The sequence below is a fragment of the Bombina bombina genome, chromosome 6 (assembly GCF_027579735.1).
Source record: "Bombina bombina isolate aBomBom1 chromosome 6, aBomBom1.pri, whole genome shotgun sequence".
NCBI lineage: Eukaryota > Metazoa > Chordata > Amphibia > Anura > Bombinatoridae > Bombina > Bombina bombina.
This window is the reverse complement of record NC_069504.1, coordinates 884043684-884064687: the sequence shown is the minus strand read 5'-3', so window position 1 is coordinate 884064687 and position 21004 is coordinate 884043684. Positions and strand designations below refer to the sequence as shown.

Here is a 21004-nt window from a genome sequence, read left to right as displayed (position 1 = left end):
TGGATACCACCTTAGGAAGAAACCCAGGTTTGGTACGTAATAAGAATATCAATCAGGAGATTGTTGTTCCTTCACTATGTCCTAATCCTTCTTCAAAGAAGGAACGTCTATTACACAATCTTGATGTGGTTCGTGCTTTAAAGTTTTATTTACAAGCTACGAAGGATTTTCGTCAAACATCTGCTTTGTTTCTAGTCTACTCTGGACAGAGGAGAGGCCAAAAGGCTTCGGCAACTTCTTTCTTTTTGGGTAAGAAGTATAATACGCTTAGCTTATGAGACTGATGGCCAGCAGCCTCCTGAAAGAATTACAGCTCATTCTACAAGAGCAGTAGCTTCCTCATGGACTTTTAAACATGAGGCCTCTGTTGAACAGATTTGTAAGGCGGCGACTTGGTCTTCGCTTCATACCTTTTCGAAAATTCTATAAATTTTATACTTTTGCTTCTTCGGAGGCTATTTTTGGGAGAAAGGTCTTACAGGCAGTGGTGCCTTCCGTTTAAGTGCCTGCCTTGTCCCTCCCTTCATCCGTGTCCGAAAGCTTTGGTATTGGTATCCCACAAGTAATGGATGAACCCGTGGACTGGATACACCTTTACAAGAGAACAAAATTTATGCTTACCTGATAAATTTATTTCTCTTGTGGTGTATCCAGTCCACGGCCCGCCCTGTCATTTTAAGGCAGGTGTTTTTTATTTTTAAACTACAGTCACCACTGCACCCTATAGTTTCTCCTTTTTTTTTTTTTTTTTTCTTGCTTTTCTTCGGTCGAATGACTGGGGGTGGCAGTTAGGGGAGGAGCTATATAGACAGCTCTGCTGTGGGTGTCCTCTTGCAGCTTCCTGTTGGGAAGGAGAATATCCCACAAGTAATGGATGAACCCGTGGACTGGATACACCACAAGAGAAATAAATTTTGTTTTTGTGTTTAACCCCTTTGTGGGGGTTATTAGTGTGTGGTCAGTCTTAGTGATGGTAAATCGTAGTGTTTTTGAAACACTAGGATTAACCAGTGCTACTAATAAAATCATGCTGAAAGTTTTTGTGCCTGCAGCATATGAACGCCTTAGGCCTCCCACAGTAGAATGCTATCTTTTCAATTAGGTGGCATTTCCACCTCTTAACTAATATCTATGTGGCCCTGTTGGCATTACGCTGTATGGCTAGCACGTTATTGGCTAACATCACCTCACTGAGAAGTGTTCTGCTGTGGGCAGCCTGAGGCACTCAGCGTGGCATACGCTGCAGGCAAATGAACTTTAAGCATGAATTGTTTTACTTCCCGATTTCATCACTGGTTAATCCTAGCATTTCAATAACACTAGGGTTTACCATCAATTTAAAGGGACATGAAACTCAAAATTTCTTATGATTCAGATAGGAAAAATAGAATTTTAAAAACTTTTTTTAAAAATCAGATTTGTTTGTATCTAGATACGTAGTTTGCGCATGTCTGGGGCACTACATGACAGGAAATAGTGCTGCCATCTAGTGCTCTTGCTAATGTATAACATTGTTTCAGAACTGCTGTGTGATGTAGTACTGCAGACACGTGCACACTCCAGAAATTGCCTTCCAGCTTTTCAACAAAAAATAACACGGAAAATGTTATACAAGAAGTAAATTGGGAAATTTGTTTAAAACACACCTCTGTTAAAGTTCTAGTAACAAAGCAGTGCTATAGCAGGCTCTAGGTTTCTTTGTTTGAATGAAAGTAAACCACTGCAGAAAAGCTGATCTAAACAATGATTTTTTTTTTTTGTACTTCTAGTCACTACCCTCAACAGGACTTTCATGAAGGCTTCCCTCCTTGGGGGTTAAGGTGTGTAATCCTTATTGCTTTAGGTATTCTATCAATACTACAACTTATAGCACCAGTTTTTGTAAATGATTGAGCAAACTCCTTAGGACAAGCACTTGAAACTGTTTTCAAAATGAGTCCTAATTTTATCTTCAGTAGTATTGAACAGTTTGGTAATGTGACTGGTCTCCTGAGGAAACTGACCTCATGTATCTGAAGTTAAAGGGACAGTCTACTTGAGGTTTTTTTTTAACAAAAAAGATGGATAATCACTTACACATGCCCCAGTTTTGCATAACAGACACTGTTGTCTTAATATATTTTTTACCTCTGATTAACTTGTATCTAAGCCTCTGCAGATGGCCCCTTATCTGGGTTCTACAAACTTGCTTTTCAGTCAATTATTGCTGAATCCTGCATAACTCCACGGGCTGAGCACAAGATTATCTATATGGCACATATAAACTAGCAGTGCTTTTTACAGCTAGTGAGATAAGATGTCCTAAAGGTCTTAAAAATCAGCCTATGAGCCTACCTAGGTTTAGCTTTAAAGGGACAGTTGACACCAGAATTTTTGTTTTTAAAAAAGATAGATAATCCCTTTATTACCCATTCCCCAGTTTTGCAAAACAAAGTTATATTTATACACTTCTGTGACTAACTTGTATCTAAGCAACTTCTGACTGCCCCTAATCACATGACTTTTAGTTATCTATTGATTAGCATTTTAGCCAATTAGTGCAGTGTCTGCCATTAGCCACAGGTGTGATTACAATGCTATCTATATGGCCTACATGAGCTTGCTCTCCCCTGCTGTGAAAAGTAAATAAAATAGAGGCGGCCATCAAGGGCTTATAAGTTATATGTGCCTTCCTAGGTTTGCTTTCAACTAGAATACCAAGATAGCAAAGCAAAATTGTTGATAAAATTAAATTGGAAAGTTGTTTCAAATTACATGCCCTATTTGAAGAATGAGGTTTTTTGGACTTGACTGTCCCTTTAAAGAATAGCAAGAGAACAAAGCAAATTTACTTTTCATGCCATAGATAAATCGGTTTAATTTTGACTTGACTGTCCCTTAAAGATATTTAGACATTACATTTTGACCTTAAGTTTCAGGACACGATGCACCTTTATAAACCTTTATGACCATTCAATACTGTAGAATTTCCTAATAGAGCAATAATAAAAAACACAATGCAATAACTTACACTGAATTCAGAAGAGCAGTTTATTTTTCATGTCACTCTTGCACATGCTCGCTAGGAGCTGATGCCTGAAACTGCAAATAAAGAATGCATAATTTGTTAATGGAAGCAAATTGGAATTAAAATCATTCTCTATAGAAATTTAATATTAATGAGAAAATGCCTCCAGTATACTATTCCTTTTTGAGTGACATACACATGTGACTAGCGTCTTGGGACTCAACAATATACATTTAAATGTTTACCTGTCTGCCTTTAACCATAAGTGGCTTTTTAATTGTAGAAATTAAGTTCTTTAAACATTGCACAACATTGAATATTTCCATGTGTTATGGTTATTCACGGTAGAATCATTGCAAGGCTTTCATTATGTCTTAGCAAGTTTAAACTGAGTGGAGGCTGTTTAGTGATGAGATCCCATGCGTGTCATCTGATGCTCAGGGTCTCTCTGCATCGTGCCTGCCCTGTGTGCGTCTTGCAGACTGCAGCAGGGGGTTACAGAGGGCTCTGAGAAATGATTTCACCTCAGTCTGAGAACAGCCTTCACCAAACTTAGGTGTTATGACTTAGTCTTAACCCCTTAAAGGGACAGTAATGAATTTTATTTATTTCTACTTAATTTGTTCTTTATATCCTTTGTTGAAAGGTATACCTAGGTAGGCTCAGAAGCTGCACATATATGCATCTTGTCTTTGGCTTTATGCTAGCTCCCAGTAGTTCATTACTGCTTCAACAAAGGATACTAAGCAAATTAAATAGAAGCAAATTGGAAAGTGTTTTCAAATTGTATGAGCTATTTAAATCATCCAGATGAGAAAATCGGGTTGCATATCCCTTTAAATATCCCTCTAATTGGAATTTATATTCCCCAGTTACTAGTCAGAACCAATGTTAAACAATAAACAAAAGTACCAGCATTTCACCTGCTGACAGCTAATGTTTTGTTTCTTTAATTTAATATTTCATTTACAGTAGAAGACCCCCATTTGACCCTGTACTTGGGTTTGTCAAGTGTTGTGAATGCTTTCAAGAACATTTAAACACCTTCTGGCTTTGTATAAATGTCCCACGTATAAATTATCCCATGCACTCTAGAGAGGGCAAAAAGCAAATCTTGTAGCCTGAAAATAAAATGGCTGGTTTAGGCAATTTGTAGCAGTTTGAAACCCTAGGTTACAGATTTTGCTATTTAACCTCTAGGAGTCAGACCAAGCAATGCTTTTTTTTACACAAGAAAGAGGTTTAATGCCACTTATATGTAACATCTAGTAAACCCTTAGGGTCTTTTTGTTGCAACTTTTTAACAAAGGGTATTTTTATTCTGTTGGATTTTGTGATTCTCCCAGCTTACTTGTTGCCCTTTAAAATAAATTCTGTGGTAGTTTGGCCTGTGTGAATTAGTGGTTCTTCATGGACTTTAATCTTTTCCAGATCTGAAGTTAGTCAAGAATGGACTTCAAGTGATGGATGAATTTGCTGGTAAGTATTGCAAGAATTTCTTCACTCCTAAAAAGCCAAGGGTTCATCCGTCTGCTAAGCTCCCCTGTGCCTACTGCAGAATGTAGACCCGTGGCAAATCAACGGACCACGCTCCACTGCAGTTAACACTACCTTCATGTGTTCTGCAACTTATCTGTGATCTACAACTTGCAGTGATTTTAGTACAATATGCTCATTTACTTAAAGTGATGATAAACCCTAGCGTTTGGGAAACGCTAGGATTTACAATCGTAACAAATAAAGGGGACTTTCATTCATGAAGTATAAAATACTTCATTCTGAAAGCCCCTTTATTTGTTATCAGCGTTTGCTGAGCTGCTAAAGGCAGCCCACGGCAGAACGCAATTTGGCTGAGAGGTGACGTTTCCACCTCTTAGCCAATAGCCGTGTGCGGGAAATACAGCTTGGCACCACAAAACCTGGCGCCAAGCTGTATTTCCCGCACACGGCTATTGGCTAAGAGGTGGAAACGTCACCTCTCAGCCAAATTGCGTTCTGCCGTGGGCTGCCTTTAGCAGCTCAGCGCAGCAAACGCTGATCACAAATAAGGGGCTTTCAGAATGAAGTATTTTATACTTCATGAATGAAAGTCCCCTTTATTTGTTACGATTGTAAATCCTAGCGTTTCCCAAACGCTAGGGTTTACCATCACTTTAAGAGCAGCATGTGTATATACTACACAAGCACAAATCACTTCTCCACGCAGTTTGTCTAGTGCCAAGTGTGTGTGTGCAGTGGGGGTTATTTCATTAGCAGTTTTGATCCCAATTTAAAGCACCACTGAAGACCAGTATTGCATAATCAATAAATGCACAATTTGAATTTCAAATTGAGTAGTTTTTTTTTTTGTTTTTTTCCTGGCAAATGTAAAATTTTTCAATTCATCATGTGACAGCCATCAATCACAAAATGCATGATGTATATCCTGTCAATTTTGCACATGCTCAGTAGGAGCTTTTGCCTCTGCATGTACAGAGTTCACATTTTGATAATGGAATTGAAATGTTACTTGTTCTCTGAATACATTTTTAATTCAGATGTCACTTTTTTTAAAACTTAAGTGGAGGGTATTGATAGTAAATGAATTTCCCTCCACTAGTTCCTATGCTTTGATACTAGGCGTATTCAATTATCAAAATACATTCTGTCCTTTTTACTTGTTTACAACAGATGGCAAAGGTGGAGAAAAATATATATATTTTTTTTAAATGTATTGATATTTCAAAGTAATCAGTCTAGTCCTAGAATGAATTTATAAATTAATTTGTCTTCCTTCTAGTGTCCCTGCTAAGTTGCAGTCTCGGGCGTCCGATAGGGAAAGATCATGGTGAGTGGAGTAGTCTAGGTTCTGTATGTTTTGTTTTTTTGCCCCCTAAATGGCTGATAGGACCCCAGCACTGGGCAAGGACTCATTACATATAATGTTGCTTCTTATATCTGTTGGGGGTCAAAGTAACCCTCCCATATTCATCCCAACACAGCCATGCCATGACTGATAGTTGGTTCATGCTATGGGGACATGCTTGAGTTAAAGGGGCGCAACACAAGGTTTTGCAATGTAAAATAATCAATTGACTTGTTAGATATACAATGTATCACTAGAAAATCATTTATTCAAACATATATTTTTTATTAAATTTTATTTTAAAACCTTTCCTTGTCTTTCAGGTGGTTCTATAGCTTCAGAAGTGCCCAGTGTCCCATGGTGAGAAAAGCAGACCTGGGTGTTAATGCAATACAAAACATGAGGTAACTACTAGCTAAAGAAAATTAAACTTATGGGATGTAATCGCATATGGCACTTGGGGTGTGCAATCTAAGCTTTGCACTCCACATACTCCATTGACTGGGGAAGACATGGGTATATAGAGGCAACACCTGCAGGATAGAGACCAAACAGTAACTTAAACCTATAGACATAGGTTATTTCAGTGTTCTCCCTAGGACATTTTAATGGGTGCAACACCCAGCTATAAGTTTAGTTAATAAATAAATATTTTTTTATTGCTCAAATTTTTAAATAAATTCAAAGCGCAAGATAATATATTGTAAAGTATTACTCTGACCCAATCCAGCTAGTTTGCCACCCAGCTGGCAACTTTCTGTTAAATACACTTTATAGAGGTTTTTTTTTCTTCCCCCACTTTATGTGGTGGTCTTGCATTTCATATATCTTGTCTATATGATATTGGTCTATTTGACTATCTTAAAGGGCCTTGATACCCAAATGTTGAAACACTAGGAAGTGATGCAGCATAGCTGTAAAAAGCGGACTAGAAAATATCACCTGAACATCTCTATGTAAATATTTTACCTTAAAATGTCATAAGTATTCACACCCCATTGTAAAGGACTTTAAGCAGCAAATCCGCATGCCTGTCCTGGTACAGACAAGGGAGTGAGCCTCATACACACGTTGTTTCCCTATTCAGTTTAAGGATTTTTACTATAAAATCTGAGATCACAGTAAGAGTTCATGACCTCCAAACTGTTGCTGCTGATTGACTGCAGTTCATTTCTTTTGTTACCTGCAGCTGAACTTACTGAGCTGAGGAAATTGTGAGGTAAAATCCTCTAATTGTTTTACATAGAGATGCTCAGGTGATATTCTCCTGTCGGCTTTCTACAGTTATACTACTTCAGTTTTAAGTGATTTAGCATATGAGTATTATGTCCCATTAATCTTCAGCAGGTATTTGTAATCACTATTGGAGCTCTGATTGCAGTGTCTATTAGCATTACTTAGATAGTTCTGTAACTGAATTGAGATGATCTTATGAACTGGGTGGGTCACCCTGTCACTGGGAAGGATTTGTCACATGCGACAGTTTCTTAAAATCTGACAGTGGTAGAGCACAAACCCATATTCATCCAAGCGTTGTCTTTCTGTGACTGTCAGCTGGTTCATGCTATGGGGACATCTTGCACAAAGCAGTAGCTGGAAAATGCTCTTTGTTTTTCCTTTAACAATTAACATATACAGATACTTTACTAATGACATAATCTGTTTTTCAGATGTTAAAGCCGGATGTATGGCGTGATTGAGATTACAAGTCTAATGGCAGTTTCTGTGCATGTGTAACAATCTACATATTTATGTAAGTACTTATGGTGTCTGCATCAATGTGTTGTGGATAATTGACTAGTATATCCCCTGTCACTGGGCAAGGACTCGTCTTATGTGATGTTGCTGCTTATATCTGGCGGGGGTAGAGAAATTTCCCATATTCATCCCAGCACGGCCTATCTGTGACTGCTAGCTGGTTCATGCTATGGGGACAGAATCCTAAAAAACATGAAGCTGCATTGTCAGAGGTGTTGGAAGTTTATGGGCTTTTTTCTCCTTTGAGAGTGCAACTTCATTGTGCATTTTGTGAATACTGAGGAGCTTGTGGGGTATGTTCTGGCGGCTGGGGAATACTAAAGTTGTAAGATTAAAAGGCTGGAAGCATTTGGAGTCCATGCGCATAAGAACATGTGAGGACAGAATTTTAAAGGACAGTTATAAAAATGTAAGCATAAATCACCAAATATTACATTTATATTTTTTTTAGAGATGGACTCCACTTAGTCTATTACTGAAACCAGGTTCTTGGCCATATTGGGCCAACACCACCAATCTGTAAGTATGAATGTGCACGCTGTACTTTTATCTAGGTTTGGTAAATGTACCAGAGGTTTAATTAAAAAGGTCTTCAAATTTTCAGAAGATCTATACCTGGGTTTGTAGCCTGCTGTAGATAATCTCTTTACAAGGGGATGTTAAGTAAGCTTTGTTCAATATCCTTTCATTCTTGAGAAATATATTAAGTGGGTCTTCTGATAAACGCATACTTTGCCAACAAGCACTATATTATGCATTGATTTGTGAAGGCCATGGGAATTCCCTATCTGCCTAGTTACCAATGCTAGTTGCAGAATGTATTCCCTTGGCAGAAAAACTGACCATGCTCCACTGCAGTTCACTAGCCAGATGTGTTCTGCAACTAAATTGTGGCCTACACCATAACTTCTCTTTAACAAATGTTCTTGGGATGTTGGATTGTCTGATATGGAGCAATTGTAGAGTAAACCAGTCATGCACCTTGTGTTTAATATTTTGTGTACAAAGCAATTCCATTCACCTGGTCTAATTCCTTATAACATTTTACAATGGCCTTTCTCTTACTCCTCCCCTACTCAGCAATTGATAGTACCAGGTGAGGATCTAGGGGCATTGGGCTGTTGCACACCCACAAGTCAATGTAGATTCAACTTAAATAGCCAGTGAAGATATAGCAAGTTTAGGCCACTGGTTTTCAAACCTGTTCTCAGGCTTCCCTAACGGGTCATATTTTCAGGATTCCCTTGGGTGAGAGCAGATAAAATAACCATTTAGTAACCGATATTTTTTTTTATTTTCCTCCCACCTGTGCTAGTTATCTTTAAAATTGGGCCTGTTAAGGAGGCCTGAGGAAAGGTTTGAAAACCAATGGTCGCATGCTGTAAAGGGAGGCAAAAAAGTGTTAACTGTGTTGCAAAATTAACATACATGGAAGGGGCTAAATATAAATTAAGGATTCTTTAGGTTTTATGTCCCATTAACTTTTTTGCTACTTAAAGTTGTATGTTTCTGACTAATTAAAAAATAAATAAAAAAAAATTCCATTTCATTTTTCTGTTGTCTTTGCTAAAAAGCAGGCAGGTAAGCTCAGGAGTGTGCATGTCTGCAGCACTAAACGGCAGCAGATTTGCAACACTTTCCTGTGACATGTGCACACTACCTATCTAGATATCTTGAACAATTTAATATCCTAAGAATGAATCACATTTGGTGGAGAATAACATTTTTAAAGTGTCCAATTCACTTTTTAAATCAAGAAGAAAAATGTCATGTCTTTTTACTCAGGTGGAGACATTAAAGGGACAAGACCCTTTGCACTCGAATGGGATTAATGGTCCTTGGTATTGTGTGGTTTATGGGATTATTAAGACCCATATTATAAATGCAAAGAGTAAAATAGTTGCATAGTGTTCTTATAATGCACAAATACTCTTAAAGGGACATGAAATGTATTTCTATCAAATTTATTTCATTCTCTTGGTATCTGTTGAAAGCGAATGTAGATAGGCTGAAGAGCATGTGATGCACTATATTTCGGCAGGAACACTGCTTCCATGTAGTGTTTAAAAGTATAACCTGGTTTAAAAAAAACCTGTTGCATAGAGTGCTCCAGACACACAAATGTTCCTGAGCCTACAACTGAATAAGAGAAATATCAATTTGTTTTAATACTATTATGTTCTGTGCATATGCAGTAGCAGATTAGGGTGAGTGACAGTCACACTAATTAGAGGGTCCATCAGATCAGCAGTGTTAAAGGTGTTTGTTTATCAAATATAAAATGATCCATTTGTCAGTCACGTTTCATATTGAAGCCATAAGTTATTGTTTAAAAGGTATTTATTTTCTTTTAGGCCAGAGGAGCTGCTGATAAAGCTACCCTTGAAATAACCAGGTACTTGGACAACAAACTGCATCCCTAGGTGTGTAATGACAGTAGGAATCGTCTCACTATCAATGCCAAGGGCATTCCCTCTCTGCCCAGCTATGTATGCTGGTTGCAGAACGTAGGCCCGTGGCAGAATAAAAGACCACGCTCCACTGCAGTTAACACGGCTTAAACGTGTTCTGCAACTTTATCGTGGCCTACAAAATGGTTTACAAAATAAATGCAAATCTGTAGTTAAGAAACTGGAGTTTTATTGATGTATACAAACTTGTAGAGATGGAACATGATGATTATAGTAGTTTATGAAAATTAAATGTATAATCTGCACTGCTTCTAGCAGTCTGCTTGTGTGAAATTGAATGCTTGTTTCTCATTGTAATTTCTGCTTTCAGGATTGGATAGAATGACACTGCAGATTTACTTCATCACTGATTCGCAAGACCAAAGAATTCATCTCCCCTAAGCATGGATGGAGAAAATGGTGGGGGAGGGTTTCTTTACATTTTATCAAATAAACTTTCTAAACTGTACCTTCTCCATAGTTTGTAAAGACTACTTTTTATTTCTTCAGATTTTTATAGAAAGCACAAGTTGTGTGTTTTGTTTTTTTTTGTTTTTTTTTTAACTTTTTTTGTTCATTCTTGTGAATTAACTTAAAGGGATAGTCTAGTTAAAATTACTCATGATTCAGAGCATGCAACTTTTTTTAATTTACTCTATTTTTTTTCTTCATTCTCTTGCTATCTATTTAAAAAAGCAACAATGTACACTTAAGAGCTGGGCCATTGTTGGTTCAGGACCTGGGTAGCGGTTGCATTTGTAGCCACTAATCGGCAAGTGCTTCTCAGATGCTGAACCAAAAATGAGCCGTCTCCTAAGCTTAAATATTTCAAATAAAGATACCAAGAGAACAGAGTATTTGACGATAATTGTAAATTAGAAAATAAAATGGTAGCATCTTTCTATCTGGATCATGAAAGTTTAATATTGACTAGGCTATCCCTTTAAGGTTTCTTGCTAAGCGTTTGGCCTGTTAAGGGTCCTGTGGACTGAATTTGGGAAACACTAGTGTAGAGGTTCATATTTACTTCTAAATTAGAGCACGTGAAATCTGCTGATGGGTGAGATGATTATTTCACCTGTGCTCATTAAGATATAATGAATATGTCTTGTTTTTTTTTGTTTTTTTTTTAAAGTCCTGAGGACACCTTTAAAGCTGTGAGTTGTGGGGCAGTGAGGGTTCCCTTGTGCTTAAATGATGCTTATGTATGATAGGAACATTGATCTTTTGTGCATTAGTTTCATAAAAGCTCAAAATACAGTGCCAGTTTTGCCCTTACAGGTCACAGGATGATCCCACCAAACCTAGGGAAATGTCTAACATTTTTATTTAGAACCATTGAGTCACCATAGGTAAAATGCCAATTGCATATTTTGTTCAAAACCATGTGGATGGCATCAGTTTTTTTTTTTTTACAAACCAAGGTGAAATGGATAATGTTTCCATTAGGTCAATTTACTGTTATTTATTGGCCATTTCTAGCCATACAGAGTGACTAGACAAAGTGTTACTAGAACAGAAGTGCAACATGACTGACAATAAAATAGCCTTTGTTTCTGACAACCTTTTAAAAACCTATTTCAGCTATAGCCGTGCTATTCAAAAGTAAAACAATTTTAAAAGAACAAATCTAATGTCATTGGTTAAAGCTATCCATTCACCTGGTCTAGTTCAATGCTTAGATTAAGCATGCCTACAACATGGGAAAAACATCCACCCACTACATATTACAGGCTTGTCAATCTAACTGGTGATTCCCTAGGGGTCAACTCTGAGATACTTTGCCTTGAGGGCAGCTTTTGGCATGAAGCAATGTATTCCCCGTTATGGGTTTCCAGAATACCTTTTACAATTTTTCCATCTGGTTATCCTATTGATGTGACATCTAATTTATACTGTTAGAATTATAAATACAACTTATAACTACATCATTAGTCTTCTGCCAATACACAATCTATTGCAGTTTGTCTCCTTTTCAAATCCTATTGAGATTAACATTGTAGAAAAAATCGCAGTAACCAAAGGATTTCCAGCCCCCATAAATGGACTACTCCCACCAACCCTAAAATAGGTTTGCATATGAGGGGGAAAACTTGGTCCCCCATTGGTGTCCCTCCTATCTGGAGATGGAAATTCCCTCCCCCCTTTAAACAGTTATAATCTTCTGGCAAGTATGGGCACCATTTTCTATAATTATGCCCAGCTTTCAGTGCACTCCCCAAGCTCCAAATGATCCAATAAGACAAGATAAAGCTGCCTATAGAAAAAGGAAGACTATCCACTCCAATTGCTGAATAAAACAAACTTTTTTAAAATAGCATCGGAAAGCTCCCATACAATAACAAAGCAGGCACAGCACTTGTGCTTACATGTTTCGGCTGTATAGTCTTAATCATAAAGCTGCACTCATAAAGTTGGTTAAGTTTACCAGCAAAAACACACAGCTTTGTTTTTTGCAAATAAACTTCACTTTTATCAGTGCAGATTTATTGTCTTACAAAATGAGTCGAGAAAAACCTTGACCCTCACTACAGTCACAAATCTTATCTCAGTCAGTCTTGTTGATAAAAAAAAGTAAGGCTGGAATACCACTGAAGGATAGTGCATTTCCATTCCTTGAACCAATTCTAATTCTACATACCGCATCAAATAGATTTCTTTCATATAGGTGGCAACTGGCAAGAGTCCACGATCCATTACATATGGCGATATACATTCCTACCAGGAGAAGGCAGTTTTTTTTTGCCTCTGGAGGTGGTTGAAGCATGTTGATGTGCTTGATTGTTTCAGAGCATAGTAAAGCTTGGTTCCCCTTATGAGTACAATGCTTGTCTTAGTAATGTGTTTGGGGTCTTGCTCTTAATACAATGGTTTTTCCCTCAAGGGAAATTCTTCATGGGCTCTTGGTAAATTTTGGTTGCAGGGACTCTTCTGCCTCCCTTTACTGATCGACATTCTACTCCCATTAAGTTACCTCTAAGTTTCTGTATTGGTTTGGCTGTATGCTACTTGATAGTGAATGTGTGTCTAAGGGAAAGTAGGTTTTATATTTACCAAATAGACACAGCTATGTTTATGGGCACTTTTTTTAAAATGTTTGTTCATCTATTTATATATGGTCCTAGATACTCACTATTCCCCTTGCTTTTGTGCGTGGCAGGTCCCAACACTTTAAATATATATAATATATTGGGTTAGGAATAGCCCCATAGATACAGGTTAGTTGATTAGTCGGCATAGCACACATAGGCATTTTTACAATTGCCAGGTTAGAGCACATCCGCATTCTCATACGCACATTGGATAATGGAGTGTTTGTTTCATTATAAAATGATTGCTATTTTGCACGCGCTGAGTTATTGCTTACCTAGGTTGTATATGCTCAGCACTTGAATGTCCATGCAATGCTTTATAAAGGTGGTATATTTTTTTCCCTATGTCGACTACGACATCATTCCAATTACTAGTGCAGTATTCCACTGCTGGCCAGCAGGAGGCAAAGAGCACCCCAATAAAGCTGTTAAAGGACCAGTCAACACAGATTTGCATAATCAACAAATACAAGATAACAAAACAATGCAATAGCACTTTGTCTGATCTTCAAATGAGTAGTAGATATATTTTTTTTTCTGACAGCTTTAAGTTGTTTTTTTTTCCACTCCCCCTGTACCATGTGACAGCCATCAGCCATTCACAAATGCATACACTTATTCTTGCACATGCTCAGTAGGCGCTGGTGACTCAAAGCTTAAATATAAAAAGACTGCACATTTAGATAATGGAAGTAAATTGGAAAGTTGTTTAAAATGGCATGCTCGGAGTCATGAAAGTTTAATTTTGATTGAGTGTCACTTTGTCTAACTGCCTTGCCTATAACCCCCAGTCATTCTCTTTGCCTCTGTCAATGGAGGTTGTGCGAAGTTGGTGTCTGATGATTTTAATCCCTTTTATGGGTAATTTTCCCTGCAAGAAAGGATTTGGGTCCATGCCAATCTCTTGAGTAAGAGTAGTGGTGGCTTTTAGCCGTTAAGTAAAGCAAAGACTTCCTCGTCATTTTTTTAACACTTTGCTACCGCTTTGTAGAAAGCCAGAGTGTTACTCTGTTCTTTTCCTACAGGTCTGACAGGGAATGTCTGAGTCTCTCAGGACTGACTTCCTTGGAGGAAATCCAAGATAGGATTAAAGCTCTGAAGTTAGCTAATGCTTTTATTAAGGACGCTTCTCTGCAAATTACGAAATTAGCAGCTAAAAGTTTGTGGTTCTGTTTCCTAGCTTGCAGAGCTTTATGGTTAAAACCTTGGTCTGCAGACGTGTCATCCAAGTCTAAGCATCTAGCGATTCCTTACAAGGGTAAGACCTTGTTTGGACCTGGCCTGACGGAAAATATTTCTGATATCACGGGAGGTAAGGGTCCATCTCCTTCCTCAGGATAAGAGAAACAAACAAAAAGGACGACAAAGTAATTTTCGTTCCTTTTGAAATTTCAAGGGAATTTATTTTTCTTCCTCCTCCAAACCGGAACAATCTAAACTTACTTGGAGACCTAACCAGTCTTGGAACAAGGGTAAACTATCCAAGACGGCATGAAGGACATGCCCCGGATCTGGTAGGGGGCAGCCTTTCCTTTGTTCAGCCTTGGGTTCAGGATCCATGGGCAGTAGAAAGTGTCCCAGGGATACAAACTGGAGTTCAAAAATTTTCATCCCAGAAGGTTTCTTCTTTCAAGATTATCTGCAGACCAGATAAAAGACCTCAAGAGTTTAAACAAATTCCATCATTCAAGATGGCAACTATTTGTACCATTCTTCCATTGATCTAGGAGGGTCAATTTATGACCGTGGATTTAAAGGGTGCTTATCTGCATGTTCCTATCCAGAGATCACCGGTCCCTAAGCTTTTCTAGACAAACACTTCCAGTACATGGCTTTCTTTCGGGCTGGCAACGGCTCCCAGAATTTTCACAAATGTTCTGGGGTCTCTTCTGGCGGTTCTAAGACCACGAGTCATTGCAGTGGAGCCTTATCTGGACGATAGTCTAATCCAGACACCTTTTTTCTCAACTAGCAAAATCTCATACCGAGGTGGTTCTATCCTTCCTAAGAGCTCACGGGTGGAAGGTAATTCTGGGAAAGAGATCCTTAATCCCGAATAAAAGGGTAACTTTTTTTTCTTCTTGGGAACTCTAATAGATTCTATATCTGAGGATTTTTCTGAAGTCAGGAAATCAAAGATTCTCGATACCTGTAGAGTCCTTTAGTCCACTCCTCGGCCATCAGTGGCCCAGTGCATGGAAGTAATCGGACTGATGGTAGCGGCAATGGCCATCTCGTTTTCACTTCAGACCTCTGCAGTTAAACATGCTCAGGCAGTGGAATGGAGATTATGCAGACTCAAATAACCTTGGAACAGGAGACTAGGGAATCGCTTCAATGGTGGTTGTCTCTGGATCATTTATCCCAGAGAACCTGCTTTCGCAGACCGTCCTGGGTGATTGTGACAACAGACGCCAGCCTTCTAGGATGGGGAGCGGTCTGGGGTTCCCTAAAGGCTCGGAGTGTGGCCCCAGGCAGAGTCTGTTCTTCCTATAAACATCCTGGAACTAAGAGCGATCTTCAATGCTCGCCTGGCCTCAGTTAGCCTCTGCCCAGTTTTTCAGATTCGAGTCGGACAACATAACTTCAGTGGCTTACATCAATCATCAGGGTGAAACAAGGAGTTCCTTAGCGATGACCGATTTAGCCAAGATAATCCGGTGGGCCGTGGCCCATTCTTGCTATCTGTCGGCGATCCGCATCCCAGGGGTGGACAACTGGGAGGTAGACATTCTGAGCAGGCAGACGTTTCTTCCGGGAGAGTGGTAAGTGTTCTCCAACCTGATTTTTAAATGGGGTTGGCCGGAGTTGGATCTCCAGGCATCTCGTCAGAATGCCAAGCTCCCGAGATATGGATCGAGGTCCAGGGACCCCCAGGTGGAACTGATGCTCTGGCGGTTCTTTGGTCCTTCAGCCTTGTATACCTGTTTTCTCAGTTTGCGCTTCTTCCTCGGGTCATTGCTCGAATCAAACCGGAGAGGGCGTCGGTGATTCTTATTGCTCCAGCTTGTCCTTGCATGATTTGGTATGCAGATCTTGTGTAAATGTCATCTCTGCTGCCTTGGAGACTTCCGTTGAGGAAGGACCTTCTGATTCAAGGACCATTCCTTCACCCAAATCTAGTTTCTCTGAAGCTGACTGCTTGGAGATTAAATTCTTAATTTTATCCAGGCAGGGGTTTTCTGAATCGGTCATAGAGGCCATGATTCAGGCTCGTAAGCCTGTGACTAGAAAAATTTACCATAAAATTTGTCATAAATACCTTTATTGGTGTGAATCCAAGGGCTACTCATGGAGTAGGGTTTGGATTCCTAGAATTTTGTCTTTTCTCCAAGAGGGTTTAGAGAAGGGGTTTATCAACAAGTTCCCTAAAGGGTCAGATCTTGGCTTGATCTGTTTTTGTTACACAAACGTCTGGCGGATGTTCCAGATGTTCAATCGTTCTGTCAGGCCTGTGTTCAAACCAGTTACTCCTCCATGGAGTCTTAATTTAGTTCTCAAAGTTCTTCAAGGGGCTCAGTTTGAGCCTATGCATTCCTTAAAACTTTCCAAGATAACAACTTAATATCTATTTCTTGTTGCCATTTCTTCAGCTTGTAGATTGTCTGAGCTCTTGATGTTGCAATACACTTCTCCTTACCTTATTTTCTTTTCAGATAAGGTAGTTTTATGTACTAAACTAGGTTTTCTTCCTAAGGTTGTTTCAGATAGGAACATTAATCAGGAGATTGTTGTTCCTTCCTTGTGTCCTAATCCTTCTTCTCCGAAGGAACGTCTTCTGCACAATTTGGTCGTGGTCCGGGCTTTAAAATTTTATTTACAAGCGACTAAGTACTTTCGTCAGTCTTCTTTGATTGTAAATTTTCTCTGGAAAACATAAGGGCCAGAAAGCTACGGCTACCTTTCTTTTTGGCTGAAGAGTATCATCCGTTTTGCATATGAGACTGCTGAACAGCAGCTTCCTGAGAGTTATGGCTCATTCCACTAGGGCTGTTTCTTCCTCATGGGCATTCAAAAATGAAGCTTCTGAGGAACAGATTTGCAAGGCTACAACTTGGTCCTCTCTTCACACTTTTTCAAAATTCTATAAATTTGAAACTTTTGCCTCGGCTGAGGCCGCTTTTGGGTGAGAGGTTCTTCAAGCAGTGGTGCCTTCCGTTTAGGTTCCCTGTCTTGTCCCTCCATACTCTGAACTTGGGTATTGTATCCCATAAGTAATGAAGATGATCCGTGGACTCCATCGTGTCTTTAAAAAGCAAAGAATTTATGCTTACCTGATTTGTTTCTTTTTAGACACGAGTCCACGGCCTGCCCTGTTCTTTTGGATGGGTTGTTAATTATTATAAACTATAGACACCTCTGCACCTTGGCTTTTCCTTTCTCTTCCCAATTCGGTCAAATGACTGGAGTGGGAGGGAAGGGAGGAGCTATTTAACAGCTCTGCTGTGGTGCTCTTTGCCTCCTCCTGCTGACCAGGTGGTGAATATCCCATAAGTAATGAAGATGATCCCGTGGACTCATCATTTCTAAAAAGAAACCATTTTATCAGGTAAGCATAAATTTTCTTTTTTTTTGGGGGGGGGGGGGGTCTACGTTCCCACAGGTGGAAGGTGAATTTGGTACATAGAACCAGAAAACTTTTTTCCAAGGGACTATAATAGATTCTCTGTCAATGAAGATTTCTTTCATGTAATTAGCAAGAGTCCATGAGCTAGTGACGTATGGGATATACATTCCTACCAGGAGGGGCAAAGTTTCCCAAACCTTAAAATGCCTATAAATACACCCCTCACCACACCCACAATTCAGTTTTACAAACTTTGCCTCCGATGGAGGTGGTGAAGTAAGTTTGTGCTAGATTCTACGTTGATATGCACTCCGCAGCAAGTTGGAGCCCGGTTTTCCTCTCAGCGTGCAGTGAATGTCAGAGGGATGTGAGGAGAGTATTGCCTATTTGAATGCAGTGATCTCCTTCAACGGGGTCTATTTCATAGGTTCTCTGTTATCGGTCGTAGAGATTCATCTCTTACCTCCCTTTTCAGATCGACGATATACTCTTATGTATACCATTACCTCTGCTGATTCTCGTTTCAGTACTGGTTTGGCTTTCTACAAACATGTAGATGAGTGTCCTGGGGTAAGTAAATCTTATTTTCCGTGACACTCTAAGCTATGGTTGGGCACTTTGTTTATAAAGTTCTAAATATATGTATTCAAACATTTATTTGCCTTGACTCAGAATGTTCAACTTTCCTTATTTTTCAGACAGTCAGTTTCATATTTGGGATAATGCATTTGAATTAATCATTTTTTCTTACCTTCAAAAATTTGACACTTTTTTTTCCTGTGGGCTGTTAGGCTCGCGGGGGCTGAAAATGCTTCATTTTATTGCGTCATTCTTGGCGCGGACTTTTTTGGCGCAAAAATTCTTTTCCGTTTCCGGCGTCATACGTGTCGCCGGAAGTTGCGTCATTTTTTGACGTTATTTTGCGCCAAAAATGTCGGCGTTCCGGATGTGGCGTCATTTTTGGCGCCAAAAGCATTTAGGCGCCAAATGTGGGCGTCTTATTTGGCGCTAAAAAATAAGGGCGTCGCTTTTGTCTCCACATTATTTAAGTCTTATTTTTTCAGTGCTTCTGGTTGCTAGAAGCTTGTTCTTTGGCATTTTTTCCCATTCCTGAAACTGTCATTTAAGGAATTTGATCAATTTTGCTTTATATGTTTTTTCTCTTACATATTGCAAGATGTCTCACGTTGCATCTGAGTCAGAAGATACTACAGGAAAATCGCTGTCTACTGCTGGAGCTACCAAGCTAAGTGTATCTGCTATAATTTTTGGTATCTGTTTCTCCAGCTGTTTGTATTGCATGTCATGACAAACTTATTAATGCAGATAAAATTTCCTTTAGTACTGTTACATTACCTGTTGCTGTTCCGTCAACATCTAATTTTCAGAGTGTTCCTGATAAACATAAGAGATTTTATTTTTTAAATCCATTAAGAAGGCTATGTCTGTTATTTCTCCTTCTAGTTTACATAAAAGTCTTTTAAAACTTCTCTTTTTTCAGATGAATTTTTAAATGAACATCATCATTCTGATACTGATAATGGTTCTTCTGGTTCAGAGGTTGATGCTGATAAATCTTTGTATTTGTTCAAGATGGAATTTATTCGTTCTTTATTTAAAGAAGTATTAATTGCATTAGAAATAGAGGATTCTGGTCCTCTTGATTCTAAATCTAAACGTTTAAATAAGGTTTTTAAATCTCCTGTAGTTATTCCAGAAGTGTTTAATCTCCCTGATGCTATTTCTGAAGTAATTTCCAGGGAATGGAATAATTTGGGTAATTCTTTTACTCCTAAACGTTTAAGCAATTATATCCTGTGCCATCTGACAGATTAGAGTTTTTTTGGGACAAAATCCCTAAGGTTATGGGGCTGTCTCTACTCCTGCTAAATGTGCTACTATTCCTACGGCAGATAGTACTTCATTTAAGGATCCTTTAGATAGAAAAATTGAATCCTTTCTAAGAAAAGCTTACTTATGTTCAGGTAATCTTCTTAGACTTGCTATATTTTTAGCGGATGTTGCTGCAGCTTCAACTTTTTGGTTAGAAGCTTTAGCGCAACAAGTAACAGATCATAATTTTATAGCATTATTATTATTCTATAACATGCTAATAATTTTATTGGTGATACCATCTTTTGATATCATTAGAGTTGATGTCAGGTATATGTCTCTAGCTATTTTAGCTAGAAAAGCTTTATGGATTAAACTTGGAATACTGATATGTCTTCTAAGTCAACTTTGCTTTCCCTTTCTTTCCAGGGTAATAAATTATTATTTCAACTGTTTCTGGAAGGAAGGGAACTTTTTTTTTCCAAAGGATAAAAAATCTAAGGTAAATTTAGGTCTAATAATCATTTCGTTCCTTTCCTCACAATAAGGAACAAAAGCCTGATCCTTCATTCTCAGGAGCGGTATCAGTTTGGAAACTATTTCCAGTTTGGAATATATCCAAGCCTTTTAGAAAACCTATAGCCAGCTCCTAAGTACCCATAAAGGTGCGGACCTTATTCCAGCTCAGCTGGTATGGGGCAGATTACGTTTTCTTCAAAGAAATTTTGATCAATTCCGTTCTCAATTTCTGGTTTCAGAACATTGTTTCAGAAAGGTACAGAATTGGCTTCAGTTAAGGCCTCCTGCTAAGAGATTTTTTTCTTTCCCGTGTCCCAGTTAACACAGCAAAGGCTCAGCATTTCTGAAATGTGTTTCAGATCTAGAGTTGGCTGGAGTAATTATGCCAGTTCCAGTTCTGGAACAGGGGCTGGGGTTTTATTTTATCTCTTCATTGTACCAAAGAAGGTCAATTCCTTCAGACCAGTTCCGGATCTATCAATATTGAATCGTTATGTAAGGATACCAACATTCAAGATGGTTACTGTAGGACTGTCCTGCCTTTTGTTTAGCAAGGGCATTATATGTCTACAATAGATTTACAGGATGTGTATCTACATATTCCGATTCATCCAGATCACTTTTAGTGTCTGAGATTCTCTTTTTAGACAAGCATTACCAGTTTTGTGGCTCTACCGTTTGGCCTAGCCTCAGTTCCAAGAATTTTTTTCAAAGGTTCTCGGTGCCCTTCTTTCTGTAATCAGAGAACAGGGTTTTTTGGTATTTCCTTATTGGACAATATCTGGGTACTTGCTCAGTCTTCTCATTTTCGAAGAATCTCATACCAATCGACTTGTGGTGTTTCTTCAAGTTCATGGTTGGAGGATCAATTTACCAATCAGTTCATTGATTCCTCAGACAAGTGTAACCTTTTTAGGTTTCTAGAATAGATTC

General features: G+C 38.7%; 1 long non-coding RNA gene and 1 other non-coding gene across 5 annotated transcripts; both read left to right on the top strand.

Moving 5' to 3' along the window:
- The first annotated feature begins 1715 nt into the window (after positions 1–1715).
- LOC128662353 (uncharacterized) lies at positions 1716–10534 on the top strand. 4 transcript variants are annotated; one of them, XR_008402759.1, is made up of 8 exons: positions 1716–1820; positions 4439–4486; positions 5787–5834; positions 6176–6256; positions 7523–7605; positions 8062–8129; positions 9965–10005; positions 10392–10534. It is a non-coding gene; the product is annotated as an uncharacterized LOC128662353 (long non-coding RNA). The 4 variants fall into 4 exon arrangements; XR_008402757.1 differs by having other exon boundaries at positions 9965–10033; XR_008402760.1 differs by lacking the exon at positions 8062–8129.
- On the top strand, positions 3409–3545 carry LOC128665420 (small nucleolar RNA SNORD10). Its single transcript, XR_008403170.1, has one exon. It is a non-coding gene; the product is annotated as a small nucleolar RNA SNORD10 (small nucleolar RNA).
- Positions 10535–21004: the final 10470 nt, after the last annotated feature.